This window comes from Phyllostomus hastatus, unplaced genomic scaffold (assembly GCF_019186645.2).
Source record: "Phyllostomus hastatus isolate PE091 unplaced genomic scaffold, TTU_PhHast_1.1 phas_contig_210, whole genome shotgun sequence".
NCBI lineage: Eukaryota > Metazoa > Chordata > Mammalia > Chiroptera > Phyllostomidae > Phyllostomus > Phyllostomus hastatus.
Genome location: NW_025333737.1, coordinates 8,509,356 through 8,522,196, shown reverse-complemented (window position 1 = coordinate 8,522,196; position 12,841 = coordinate 8,509,356). Strand labels below are relative to the sequence as shown.

The 12,841-nt window shown below is 46.6% G+C and overlaps 1 protein-coding gene and 1 non-coding gene across 3 annotated transcripts in view; one reads left to right on the top strand and one right to left on the bottom strand.

Annotated features, from left to right (window-relative positions):
- Positions 1-12,841, bottom strand: part of SLC39A11 (solute carrier family 39 member 11) — a 262,852-nt gene that overhangs the window by 109,826 nt on the left and 140,185 nt on the right. The window lies entirely within an intron of this gene.
- Positions 1,509-1,613, top strand: LOC123817848. Its single transcript, XR_006785546.1, has one exon. It is a non-coding gene; the product is annotated as a U6 spliceosomal RNA (small nuclear RNA).

Here is a 12,841-nt window from a genome sequence, read left to right as displayed (position 1 = left end):
GGAGGGCTACTGCCCTTTAAGATCATCTAGTTTGCTTTGGAATACAAAGTAAATTTCTTTTTTTCCTCCCTTTCCTTTTCTGTAATTTTTCTTTAAATAGGAGATTTACTCATCTAATGTAGTTTGCTTAGGCTAAATTAATACCAGTTTGCACTTCCTAAAAAAATGGTACAACCAGGGAGATGGTGATAAAGTAGGTCGCTATCACCCCTGAAATATGCTTATTGCCCAGAAAAAACTGTGGCAGATACACAGAAAGACAGAGATGGTGTTATGCGCGCACACACACACACACACACACACACACAGAAACACAAATGATCTATATACTGTATATTATATATCTGATGCTATTTCATTGAGCCACTATATTTCCATTTTCAGGTTTGATATTTTAAAAAATTGTATACATATATATGATTTTTAGAAAGTCACCTCGGAAACTGAAACTTAATGGCTTGACAGATAACTGCTGGGAACTCTAAGCACCACTCCCACTCCCTAGGTTTGACCACGAACATGGGTAAGAAGAGAAATGGCTAGGAGGGAAATTAGTTTCTGGAAACCCATCAGAATGCAGCTCCCAGCAAGGAACTTATCTCTTTCTCTACCAATCTCAGTTGAGATTTGGGGGCACTGTGTTTTCAGAGGGGGGCTGTCCTTGTGCAACAGATGGAGTGGGACGTGGTGCAGAGATGCCCATCCACTTTGTGGAGAGCTCCGTGTGGATCTCCGGGTGCAGAGACTGAATTCTTGAGCCTTCTTCTCTGAGTTGGAAGTATTGAGTCAGAAGGGAGACTCACAGGCAAGAGTATCTGCACGGCCTGAGGCGGCCTGGAGCTAACAGAGCAGAGCAAAGAACTGGTTCTGAGAGAGCAGGAGCAAGAGACAGGGGAAATTAAACAGAGTGGGACTGATCAGTGAGATCAGCCAGGAGACAAAGGAGGCCCTGCCAGGTGCAATGAGAAGACTTAATGGGGCAGAGCTGAAGCGTCTGCTAGGCAGGGCACACACTTTCTCCTACTGTTCCTAAGACAGTGACCTCCAGGGACACAGAAAGAATGGCGTGGTTCCCAGTGGGAAAACCAATGCCCTCTAGCAGAGGTTCCGAGAAGGGGCAGACGCAGCTGCTGAGAACTCTGCATTCCTTCAGCCTCAGCAAGAAGCAGACATGCCTTGCTGAAAATGAAGGCTTCAGAAGGTGTGACTCTCTGGGTGATATTCAGATTGTTAATGATCATTAATGTAGAAAAGGAGCAAGGCCACAGGGCTGGCAGATGGGGCGCGGTTATCCTCACCCACACTGGAGCACTTATTACAGAGAGAGGAGAGAAGCTGAGGCCACGAGAGTGAGTGGCAGCGACCTGTGAGCTGCAGACGGCGGGAGACCTGACTGGGCCCAGGCCACGGTTAGTTTCACCAGTTCTCAAACACGAGCATGCAGGAATGAATGAATGAATGACAACAAAACCCTCCACTTGGGGAGCCTGAGCAAAGGGCAGATTCTTGGGCTCATTTCAACAGCACATACACTAAAATTGGAAAGATTCAGAGATCCACATGGGCCCTGTGCAAGGATGACACCCAACTTGGTGACACTGTTCCATATTTTTGAAATAGGAAGTCACTAATCAATGGGCATAAAATTTCAGTTCAGCAAGATGAATGAGATCTAGAAGTCGGTTGTATAACATTGTACCAACAGTCAACAGTAAGTAAGGCACTGTGCACTCACACACCTGTTAAGAGGGTAGGCCTCATGTTAATATTCTTACCATAATAAAGTTAAAGAAATATCACCTAAATAACTTTTATAAAAATCATGTTAAAAATATTTTAAAGTGCAGATTCTTGGAACTCATGGTAGACCTGGGCACGGCCCGCAAATCTGCACATGTGACAGGCACTCTAGGTAACATAAGTAGAGGAGAAAGAAGGATCCAGAAAAACACAATGAACACCCATTAAGAATGGACTCCTGAGGTGGTATGTCTAGTCCAGATCACTTGCCGACTGTTTACTGAGATTCTTCACTTGGGGGTCTCGCCAGCATTTGCTCATCTTGCAGCAAATGGAATACATCACCTTCTCCCTAGAACATACTCTTCCTTCTTATGACCTCTGTTAGGAGGGCAGACTCCATAATCCCCTCCATTTACCAGACCAGGAGAATGGGAACGAGTGTCCATGTAGAAAGCCCATGGAAAGTGTTCGGGGAGGACCCAAGGACACAAGGGAAACCACGGAGAGACACTGGGTGCGTGAGAGCCAAGGGGAGGTGGCACGGAGGTCCTCTGCCTGTGGGGTAACCTGAGACACCTTCCCTCACATTACTAAATCCAGGCTGAACATGTGAGCAGGAACAGAACGTTCAACCCAGACGAGCTGTCTGGCACATTTCTTGAAGTCACTAGAGTGTAGCATTTACCCTCCATAAACCACTGAAGTGGCACCTCTCCCACCAAAATCTGTCCCACATTATGCCACTGTAGCCCCCAGCCTGCAGAGAAGTCAGGTCTGGGCTCAGTGGAGCTTGTAGGACTGTCTGTGCCAGAGGCTGGTAGTGGGGTGGGCTACAAATAGCAATGTGCCTGCTGCCATAGCAACCCATGATCAACTAGGGATGGGGAAGAAGGTGCTCTGCTTAATTGAAACCCAGGCAACGTTTTAACACAAACCCCAAGGAAGTCAATGCTCAGTTAGATTTTCTCCTGTCTTCTTTCTCCCCTTTCTTTTCAAGTCACCAAGTGGCTTTTAAACACTCCTCCCCTACCCCCCAAAAAAATCACCTGCAAAGATGAGGCTTTTGATAAACCACTAAGCCAAATATCCCTCCCCCAACCCTTGCCTCACCAGACCCAAGCACAAAGCAATTAAGATCTCCCGTTCTCTCTATTTGTAGCCTATTCAACTCAAGGAAATTCTGTTTGCCCCCAAAATACTCAGGAATGCACTGGCTTCACCATCACCACCTCCCTGCGGGCATCCAGGACAAATATTCTCACTCTAATATGACTGAGAATCGCCTGCAAAATGTTAAAAGACAGATTCCTTGGTCCCATCCTAAGAGAGCTGACTCGGGCAAAGCAGAAGCAGAGCACAAGCATTGGTATGGTTTTCTAGCACTCCAAAAAATCCCGAGGTAAACAGATCAAAACCCACCCTAGAGAAATGTAGACCCACAGACATGGGCTTTTCCAATAGATGTGTCCTTTATAGGGCGAGCTGGGCTCAGCAAAAACTGGTCATCAAATGGCCTGCTGCTCACCAACAAGCTGTGGACTGCGGCAGGGTGAACAGGAGACCCCTACTACTGCAGTGGGCAGCTCCCTAGCACGTGGTTCTGAATCTCTCTCACGCACACAGGAAAGGCCTGCTAGGTCCTCACTCTCAAGGCAGGCCTCCTCCGAGGCGCAGGGCGGTACAGGAAAGCAAACGCACTCACGACCCCAAAACGTTCACGACTGAACTCGCCACTTACAAAATTAGCCTCCACTCGAAAATCCCCTTTCTGCCTAACAGCTCAGCTGAAGTCCCAGCCCGCCTCTTACATCAATCAGTCTTCGTGATCACGAACGTTTGTTTGTATTTTCATTTTATTGTCAAATTGATGAAAATGTCAAGTCATGAGTCTGGAAAAAGATTCAAGATCGTGAAGCCCCAAGAAGAGACACTGAAGAATGTTGCCAGGAAGGACCTGGGACACAGCGGCCTGGCAAATGACTGAAGAAAAGATGTAAGCATAAATGTTTTTGCAAATTTAAATTTCTACTAGAGATATGCCTGTCTCTAGCAAGATTAAAGGTTACAATAAAACTCAAATCTCCCTCCACGAACACTGAGAAATGATGGAGCAAATAAACAAAAAAAGGGTGTAAAATGCAGAGCTGAGCTTGCAGCAAAGACGGGACTATTACCGATAAAAAGGCAGTAAGTCAGAGCCTAAACACCAGTTCAGGAGCTGCCTGAGGAGTAACAAGGGTCCCCTGCACAGGCTCTGGGTGTTACTGTCCAGCTGGGGCAAAGGTGAGGCCTTGGGCCACCACGGCAGGACATGACATTCTATAAATGTAAGATTCATGGAGTGAAATCCAGTGTCCCTTTGGGGAAGGGTAGACTAGAAAGAAAAAAAAAATCCATCCAGCATCACAGAGACAAAAAAGATAATCATATGTTCCTGCCTAGTCTCTGGAGGAAAAAAAAACTGTTTGAAGAATAAAAACCATGGGCTTTCACCTTGAACAGGTCAGAGTTCTCAGTCTGTACTTTCTGTGTGCACGAGGAAAATGCCAACCTGAAATGATGTCCACACAAAACCTTGAACGGATGTTCACGGCAGCTTTAGTCACAATGGCCAAACCCTGGAAGCAACTGAGATGCCCTGCAGTAAGTGAATGGACAAATGAACTGTGGTCCATCCAGACAATGGGATATTTTTTAGAACTAAAAAAGAAATGGGCTATCCAGCTATGAAAAGACATGGAGGAACCTTAAATGCATATTACTAAGTGAGAGAGAGCAATCTGAAAAGGCTATATATTGTATGATTTGAACTAAATGACATTCTGGAAAAGGCAAACCTATGGAAAACAGCAAAAAGATCAGTGATTGCCAGGTAGTAGGGTAAGGAAGGAAGGAACAGGTGAAGCAGAGAGGATTTTTAGAGCAGTGAAAATAATCTGTATGATACTGTAACGGTGGATACATGTCATTATACATTTGTCTATACCCATACAATGCACAACACCAAGAGTGGCCCCTAATGTAAACTATGTGCTTTGGGCGATAATGATGTGCCAGCTGTAATAAATGTATCACTCTAGTGGGGGCTGCCGATAATGGGGGAGGCTATGAATGACTGGGGACAGGGGGTATGCAGGGAATCTCTACACTTTCTATTCAATTTTGCTATGAACCTAAAACTGCTCTAAAAATAAAGTCCATTAAAAACAATAACTATACTGGTGACTAATTTGGAGGTATCAAACAGAGGTAGAACTGAAATATTAGGAAAATAAAAGCATGAAAGATGATGGGCGTGAACTAAGCTAAAGCATTCTAAGGTCCTAAAAGATTTCTGGGAGGAGGTAGGAGACACAGATTAACTTTGAACATCATTAAAACAACTTTAAAAAAGTAAAGGGCCTTGGTTGGTGTAGCTCAGTAGATTGAGCATGGGCTATAAACCAAAGGGTCGCTGGTTCAATTCCCAGTCAGGGCACATGCCTGGGTTGTGGGTCAGGTCTCCCCAGTGGGGGCCACGTGAGAGGCAACCACACATTGATGTTTCTCTCCCTCTCTTTCTCCCTCCCTTCCCCTCTCTCTAAAAATAAATAAAATCTTTAAAAAAAAAGAAAATGTAGCCACAAAAAAGAAATTGAGTTTAAAACTCCCAAACTAATAAAGGGTGAGGAAACAAAGTGGAAGATACAGAAAGCCAATAAAGCATAGGAAAGGGAAGAGAATGCACAGGGAACAGCAATATATAACACGGAGCAGTAGTATTACCCTTGGACAAGGCCATCCCAACATCCACAGCACAAGTTCAAGATAAATGGCCTCTGGTGTGTTGAATGAACCACACATGCACACACATATACACACATGCGCAAGATGATCTTACTGGTGAGGTCTCCCGAAGGGGATCCGACTATGCCACCCCAAATACACCGTTTGCCATAAGGAACTCTCTGCCCTCCCTCTCCGCCTAAAAGCAGGGCATAAGTTTTCCTTTGCAAAGGTGGCTCTCCTCCCTCCACCAGAAAGAGGAAAATCCAGCAATGACCCAGGTCTGTATAACAAATCTTACTAAATAACCCTTCTCTACCATTGGTTTCTCCTGTATATTTCCTTCCCACAATTTATGGTCCCTAAAAGCCCAAATCTTTTTTTCTTTGCCTAGTCACTTCTTCATAATTTATTTCATTTTACTAAAATGGTAATATAAGCTCTTGACCTTCTTTGAGTTTTCATGTCTCTTGTGTGGTGCCCTTATGCATATAAAGTTAAAATAAAATGTGTGTGCTTTCCTCCTGTTAATCTTTTCTCAGCTTAATTCAGTCTCCAGGCACAGAACATAAGAGAGTAAAGTTTTTTTCCTCCTCCACACTATCCAATTACCAAGGAACAAATAATCATAATCCTGTGTTAACTATTCCAGAGAATTAATGGAAGGAAGAGGAGGAAGAGACACAGACGAAGGAGAACTCTCCAACTCTGGATGAGGCTCATATAACCTTAATATTTAAACCAGAGAAATAAAGCATAAGAAGTGAGTATTTTAGGCCATACTCACTTCAGAGCACAGTTGCACACTACTGTGGATGAAAATAAATTACCTTTAGTATCTATCAAAATGTATCTATCAAAAATCTACGGTAAATACCGCATTCACGGTGAAACACAGAAATGTTCTCTTTTGCATTCACGTGAGAGGCAGAATTCTAAAGACAGCACGCAGGATACTCCCCTGCCTGGTGGTCTTGCATAAGCCCTCGGACTGTGATGACACGGGATTTCACTCCTGGGATTAGGCACAACTGACCTTAACAAGGGAGACCAGCCAAATGGAGCTGGCCAATCACAGGAGCTCTTTCAAAGAGAGTTTTCTGCAGCTGATCATCCTGAAGAGGAAGTCAGAGACTTCTCTGGGGAGAGGCTCGGGAATGTGCATTTGAAGTGGGCACCCCAGTAAATGGGCCCTGGTGCTGTCCATCCCTGAGTGGAAGTAACAGGAAAGCACCAGACAGCATGTGCTGACTGAGGAGGCCCTGGCATCTGCCAGGACGTCTATTTGGGAGCACCTGGGATTAGGAGCCAGCGAGCTCTTACAGAGGAGGAAGGGAGACTTGTCCACTGCCCTCCTAGGTTCTGCAGCTGGAGCCCTGGAAATGAAACTGACAAGAGCTAAATTAACAAGAAAAAAATAGAGGTGACTGACATGTGCCACACATACGCATGGGAGAAGCTCAGTGGTGAGTAACTCCAAGGGGTGGTTAGAACTCAGGGCTTATGTAGCATCTTAACAGCGAACAACACATTTGTAGAGAAGTGATGAGACAAAGGAAAGGAAGTTAGGCTTTTAGGGAAGACAAAGTGTGGAAAGACAAATAAATATATGGGGGAAGTAATGGAAAATAATGGTTGTTTTATAAGGTCTGTTACACAGACTCCTCTTGGTGCCTTCTCTGTGCCACTAAGAGTCTTAAGTGATGAAGAGCCCTCTGCCCTTCCTGGTATAAGGAGGGTAACTTTTTCATGGGAAATGTAATGTCCTGTTTTTAAGGAGAAAAGAGGGGGAGGTCAGAGAGCCCTTCCTGCTCCTGCCATTGCTAAGAGTCTTCAGCTGCAAATCATCAATATGCTGAAGTGGTATTATTTTGGGGCGACATGCTTTGATCCCCCAGATCCTCAAATGTCAGTGTCCATGTTAAATACAGAACTCTGCGCTCCTTTCCCAGAGAATCCGGTACCGTGAGACAGTGGCAGATTCTTTTTTTTTATACTGCATTTTTGAAAATTGATTTTCTTAATACAAAAAGAGCATAGAGAAAAGAAGAAACTGCTATGTAATCCCACTGCCCAGATAATCTCAGCTGACATCAAAAAGCATGACAGTAACACAGACACATGGTTAGAAAGGCAAAGAGAAGACAATGGGCTGAAATGAAAACTAGGAGCCCCCTCCCTAGCCCCAAGTCTCTCTTCCCAAGGCAACCGCTGAGCACAGATTCACAGGGACGCTTCCAGAAAAACATATTCCATTAACACCAGCACACATGTCTGTTGCAACAGGCTGTTTGTTTCCCAAAGCAATGACATTGTTTTTCGTTTTGTATTTTTTGCTTAATAGAACCTGCAGACTTTTTTTACGGCAACATTTTAAAAGCCTACTTCATTTATTCAAATGGTTTTAAAGTAGAGAAGAAACCACATTTTCAATCAGTGCTCCCGACGATTATAATGTTGGGAGGTCCACAAACCACACTGAGCAATTCGCATCCAGAAGACAGGTGCACGCATGGGTAATTCTCCCTGGCTGCGGTGTCAATTCTGGCAGATGCTTTGAAATGCCTTCCCCATCTCCCTAATGAGCAGAGCCCTGGAATTCCTCCGAACATCCTGCATTTAGACATATTTCTATCTAGACTCTGTTTATCCACCTGCAAGGGTCTCAAGATAATTGCTTGGGGGAGCAGAGGGTCAGGCAGCACTAGGCAGGAGATTATTCCTGCCTTTACCTCTGAGGATGCTGTGCCCGGAGGCAAGTCATTCATTTGCAGAGCATTGTGGTGGACCACTCATTCATTTTTAATCTTGGTTCAATGCCAAAGCAAAGGAAGCAGCCAAGAAGCTGGTCCCACACAGCCCCAGATGCTCTCCAGATACAGAGGGATCCCTCCTTCCTTCCTCCTTTGGCCACACTCATGCAGATTTTTGGCTGACTGCTAAGTGGCTCCAAAGATAATGTTGCTACTGGTTGGCCTGAAGCATGATTCTGCAGCCTCACTTACCTTTTAATTAACAAATGTTTGCCTACTAATGAGCCTATGATACACTTCACCTAATTATCTCCAAAAGTCTCTCGCAATCCCCTTCCCAGGCTGCAGCAATGAGGCATGTCACTCGGAGCCTGCGAGTGGACAGGAAAGATTGATGCCCACGATGGTGTTTTTGCTCCTGTCCAAATACTGGGTTTGGCAGCTGATCTCATCTAGGTGACAGAGTCTGGGAGGTACAGGGAGCTGGAAGCCAAGACTCACCCCCCTAGATTTCTAGATCTTCTGGGGTGTGTTCCAGCTCTCTGCTCACACCCCACTGGGTACCTCTGGGGGGGTGCCTCCCTGGTGCAGAGAGCCTGGGATACAGGAGAGCTCTCCTCTTCTCCCCACAGGTGGTCAGCTGGACCGGGCGGGTACCACTCACCAACTCTGCCAGCTTCTCAGACTCAACTGTCCTCTTGAACCGAGGATGCAGCAACACGGGAGCTGAGGGGTCACCCTACTTGGTTCTCACATAGCTGAGAAAGCACATCTGCAGAGCAAGAAAGCAGAGGGAAAGCAAAACAGAGAAGCCTTCATGGAGGAGGCAGAGAAGAATGAAGAGACACGTGCCACCAGCACCGCACTCCTAATTCCAGTGCCCATGCGGCCCAACTAGTCTCAGCACCCTTGGAGTCTGTGTCCTTCACATACACTCTGTCTTCTTCCTCCAGCCAGTCTGAGGTGGGTTGCCTCCCTGTCATCCACAAGCTCCTTCCTCGATCAAGACAAAACCACAGTGACGATAAAGTCTGGACGGCGACATTGGAACAAGAGAACAGCGGGCTAGAAATAACCACATAAACGTTTGCCCGAGGAAAGCATCCTCTAGCACAGAGGAGGACAGGTTTTGCTTCAAAGCAAAGAGAGAAGGCCAGGGTCCCCTCTGCATTCCCTGCTGGACGCAGGAACATCTCTCTGCTCCCTGTGCTCCCCAGACCTAAGCAGCCCTTTCTCTCGATGTTGTGCCTAAATCATGGGGAAGCTTGCACCTCAGTAAGGCTGGCTGCTCAGAGGACAAAGAGCTGGGCATCTATTTGCAAGGCTGTCATAGGGATGTTGAGCAAAGCTCAGGCACTGGGAAAAAGGGGAGAGTCTGGTGCCTGGTAATTCTAGGTCCTGTAAATCACTCCCGTGCTACAGGTGACCGGGCTGACATAGGAGCTGGATGCTACCAGTCCAGAGGGAATATTTAGATGTCTGTCTCCTATTTTTAACCTTCAAAATCTTGCTTACAAAGAAACCACCAGGGACAACTCTGAGTGGAAAGAAAATTGTGGGCAAATGAGCAGAAGTTCTTGGTGGGGGATGGGGGGAGTGGTGACCTGGGGCGCCGACAGTATTGCCCACACCTCACAAGGGCCCCGTTCCCTCCACTTCCCCAGGAGAAAGAGCACAGCCACAGTCTCCCAGCCAGTCAACTCTGGACAAAGGCTGTAGAGTATGGGACACAGCGATTGCCAGTTCTTTCCCCTGACAATGTGACCCACTCACTCTGTACCCCAAACCAAGCTAAGGAACATTACTGCAGCTGCAGAGTAAATAAACTGGAAGAAATGAGGAACCTGACAATCAAAACACCCTAGACAGGTAAATATATTTCAAACACAGTAAGGGAGAAACAGCAAATCACCGCAGAGAGATGGAAGGAGGAGACAGGGCCTGTTTTGAGAAAGAAATGCTGGTGCAATTAGAATGGATGCTGGAACAACATTTTGAAAGTGGTGGGAGTCCAGGGGAATGTAATTAAGTGAACTGTAACCATTATTTTAAGTCCTGCTCACATTAACACTGTAAATATTCCACTTAATTCATCATTATTGAATTTGCCCACAAAGCTTCAGGGCAAAACTTCAGCCTAAAGTTCAATTACATCAAGGCAAAGTGGAGCATTTTTCTTGTCCCAGAGAGCTGCCAAAGGAGAAAGATGTAGCTTTCATAACAGCCAGGGTGACAGACACGTTTCTGAACATAGGTACTGCCCTCCTGAGGACTCTGAGGAGGGGAAAGGGACCCTGGAAACCTCTGATTAAAGAATCCAGCATACACCCACAAACTGGCACAGCAAGACAGAATTTTATGGAAAAGCCATTCAAATCCAGGGATGCCAAATGCTCCACAATCCATCCACCTTCCTTTCCATCCACCTCCCTGTGGATGACAGGGAGGCCCGTCCGTCTCCCACCAGCGCACACGTGTGCGTGCACACGCACACCCTGCTATGCATGTGTCTGCCGCCCTACACTCACATGGCTCCCACTGATTACCCAGTTTGTGTGTATTTATTTCTTACTGATTTTTTAAAATTTATTTTTAGAGGGGGGAGGGAAGGAGACAGAGAGGGAAAGAAACATCAACGTGTGGTTGCCTCTCGTGCAGCCCCTACTGGAGACCTGGCCCACAACCCAGGCATGTGCCCCGACAGGGAATCGAACTGGCGACCCTTTGGTTGGCAGGCTGGCACTCAATCCACTGAGCCACACCAGCCAGGCCCCTTTTGCCTTTCAATCGTTATTACTGCATTAGTGCCACCTTCTGTGAGGTTGGGGGAGAAGGGTCAAGGTTAAGTCCAGGGACACAGCTACGTGTGCTCCCTCTGCAACTTTTCCTGGTGACCAGGAGGGGAGCAACTCATTCCCTGAGATTTCAGGTATGAATCCAACTCCCCAAAGCCCTGAAATAACTATGCTGCCTGTTTCTATGACTTCGACGGTAATGGTCCACCATGAACTGTTTTCTGTTCAGGCCCAGCAAGCCATGCGGTCGAGTGGATGAGCCCAGATACAGTCCATGGCAACATCAAGGGGCCACACACAGGACCAAACACAAGCCGAGCCAGAGGAAGTTTTCCTTTTTTCTCTAGAGACATCGTCACACTCGCCATGTCCAAAGCCATCCAGATCATTGGGAGGAAATAAAGGTTGGGTTAGGATGGCTGCATAAGGAATAAATAAAGAGCTGTGGATGCGTATGGGGAGAAGTAGACAGCAGCCAAATGCTTCTTATCAGGGCTGACCTCCCCTAACCTCAAATCCAAAGTCAAGTAGGGAAGAGCCAAATGAGCATGTTATTAAATTGTAAATGGCTGACTGTGCGTGTAAGACTACAGTGCTGGTGGGGCCACGGTCACAGAAACTCGGGGCCTACAGGGACCTTTTCAACTTCCCTTTTCCCACAGCCATGAAATCAGCCCCTGGCCCCGGCCAGGCTCCCAGCACGGCAGATCCTTGGCGACGAGGTGAGCAAACAGAAAATGCATGTGAGTTAGTGCTCTGCTTGGTTTAGACAAAGTCCAGTGAAGTATCACCTTTTCAGAATTCAAAAGCAACATCATCTCGATAAAGAAAGGCAGCAACACACACACTTTTAAAGATCATCGTATCTGAGAAAGACAGAAATCCTAAGTTATGCTGAGTAAAGATGGTGTGTGTTAGAAGTGTGCTTTCGAGGGAAGATGCTGGAAAAGGCTCTGAGATCACATTTGCATATTTCCAATCGCTCTTTCTCTTGCCCTCTCTTCTAGGTTTGCCCCCATCTTCCCTCCCCTCTTAAGCCCACCCATCACACTCGCTCTCTGAACAGTAACTCACCAGTGAAATTATGGGTGGCTTTATAATTGGGCCCATCTCTCTGACGCCTGTGAAGGGTGGGGCATTAGACCCTCAAATGCAATTATTTTTACTCCATTCCACAGAGTCACATGGATTTAGACAGAGCCCAGGATGAGGGTGCATGAGGCAGCTCGTGTTTTCACACCAAGGACACTGACTAGATGGGTCCCCTCATGCCATTTTGAAAACGGGGCTCTTCGTTTTCAAAATGGCATGAGGGGACCCCTCCTCTCCAAAACCAGGGTTGCCCCCTCACAGGAAAAGAAGTTCTTGGCGACACATTAACTGTCACATCCACACGATCAGATTTCGCTACCACTGTGGACCGGGCTCCTGATACTCACTCCTCTTGGAGAGTTCAGGCCAAAAGGCAGCCTGTTACTATTTCTTCACCTATTTCAGGACAATACACACATGTCCCAGCCCTGGGGTCTTCTTCCTGTTGGAACACTCCAAGCCTGCTCCTGCCTCAGGGCTTGTGCTTCTGCTTTCCCCTCTCTAGCCGGCACTCTTGTGCTCCAGACAGCCCGATGGCTTCTTGTCGGTGTACAGGCTCTGTATCCCACTTACCGCGTTGCTCTCTGGTTCCCACACGGTCTGCCTCTTCACTTTATCTATCACCAGGGCTCTCAGTATGAGACAAGCTCTAGGAGGGCAGTGGACTATCAATTTGCCTAGTATTACACCCCC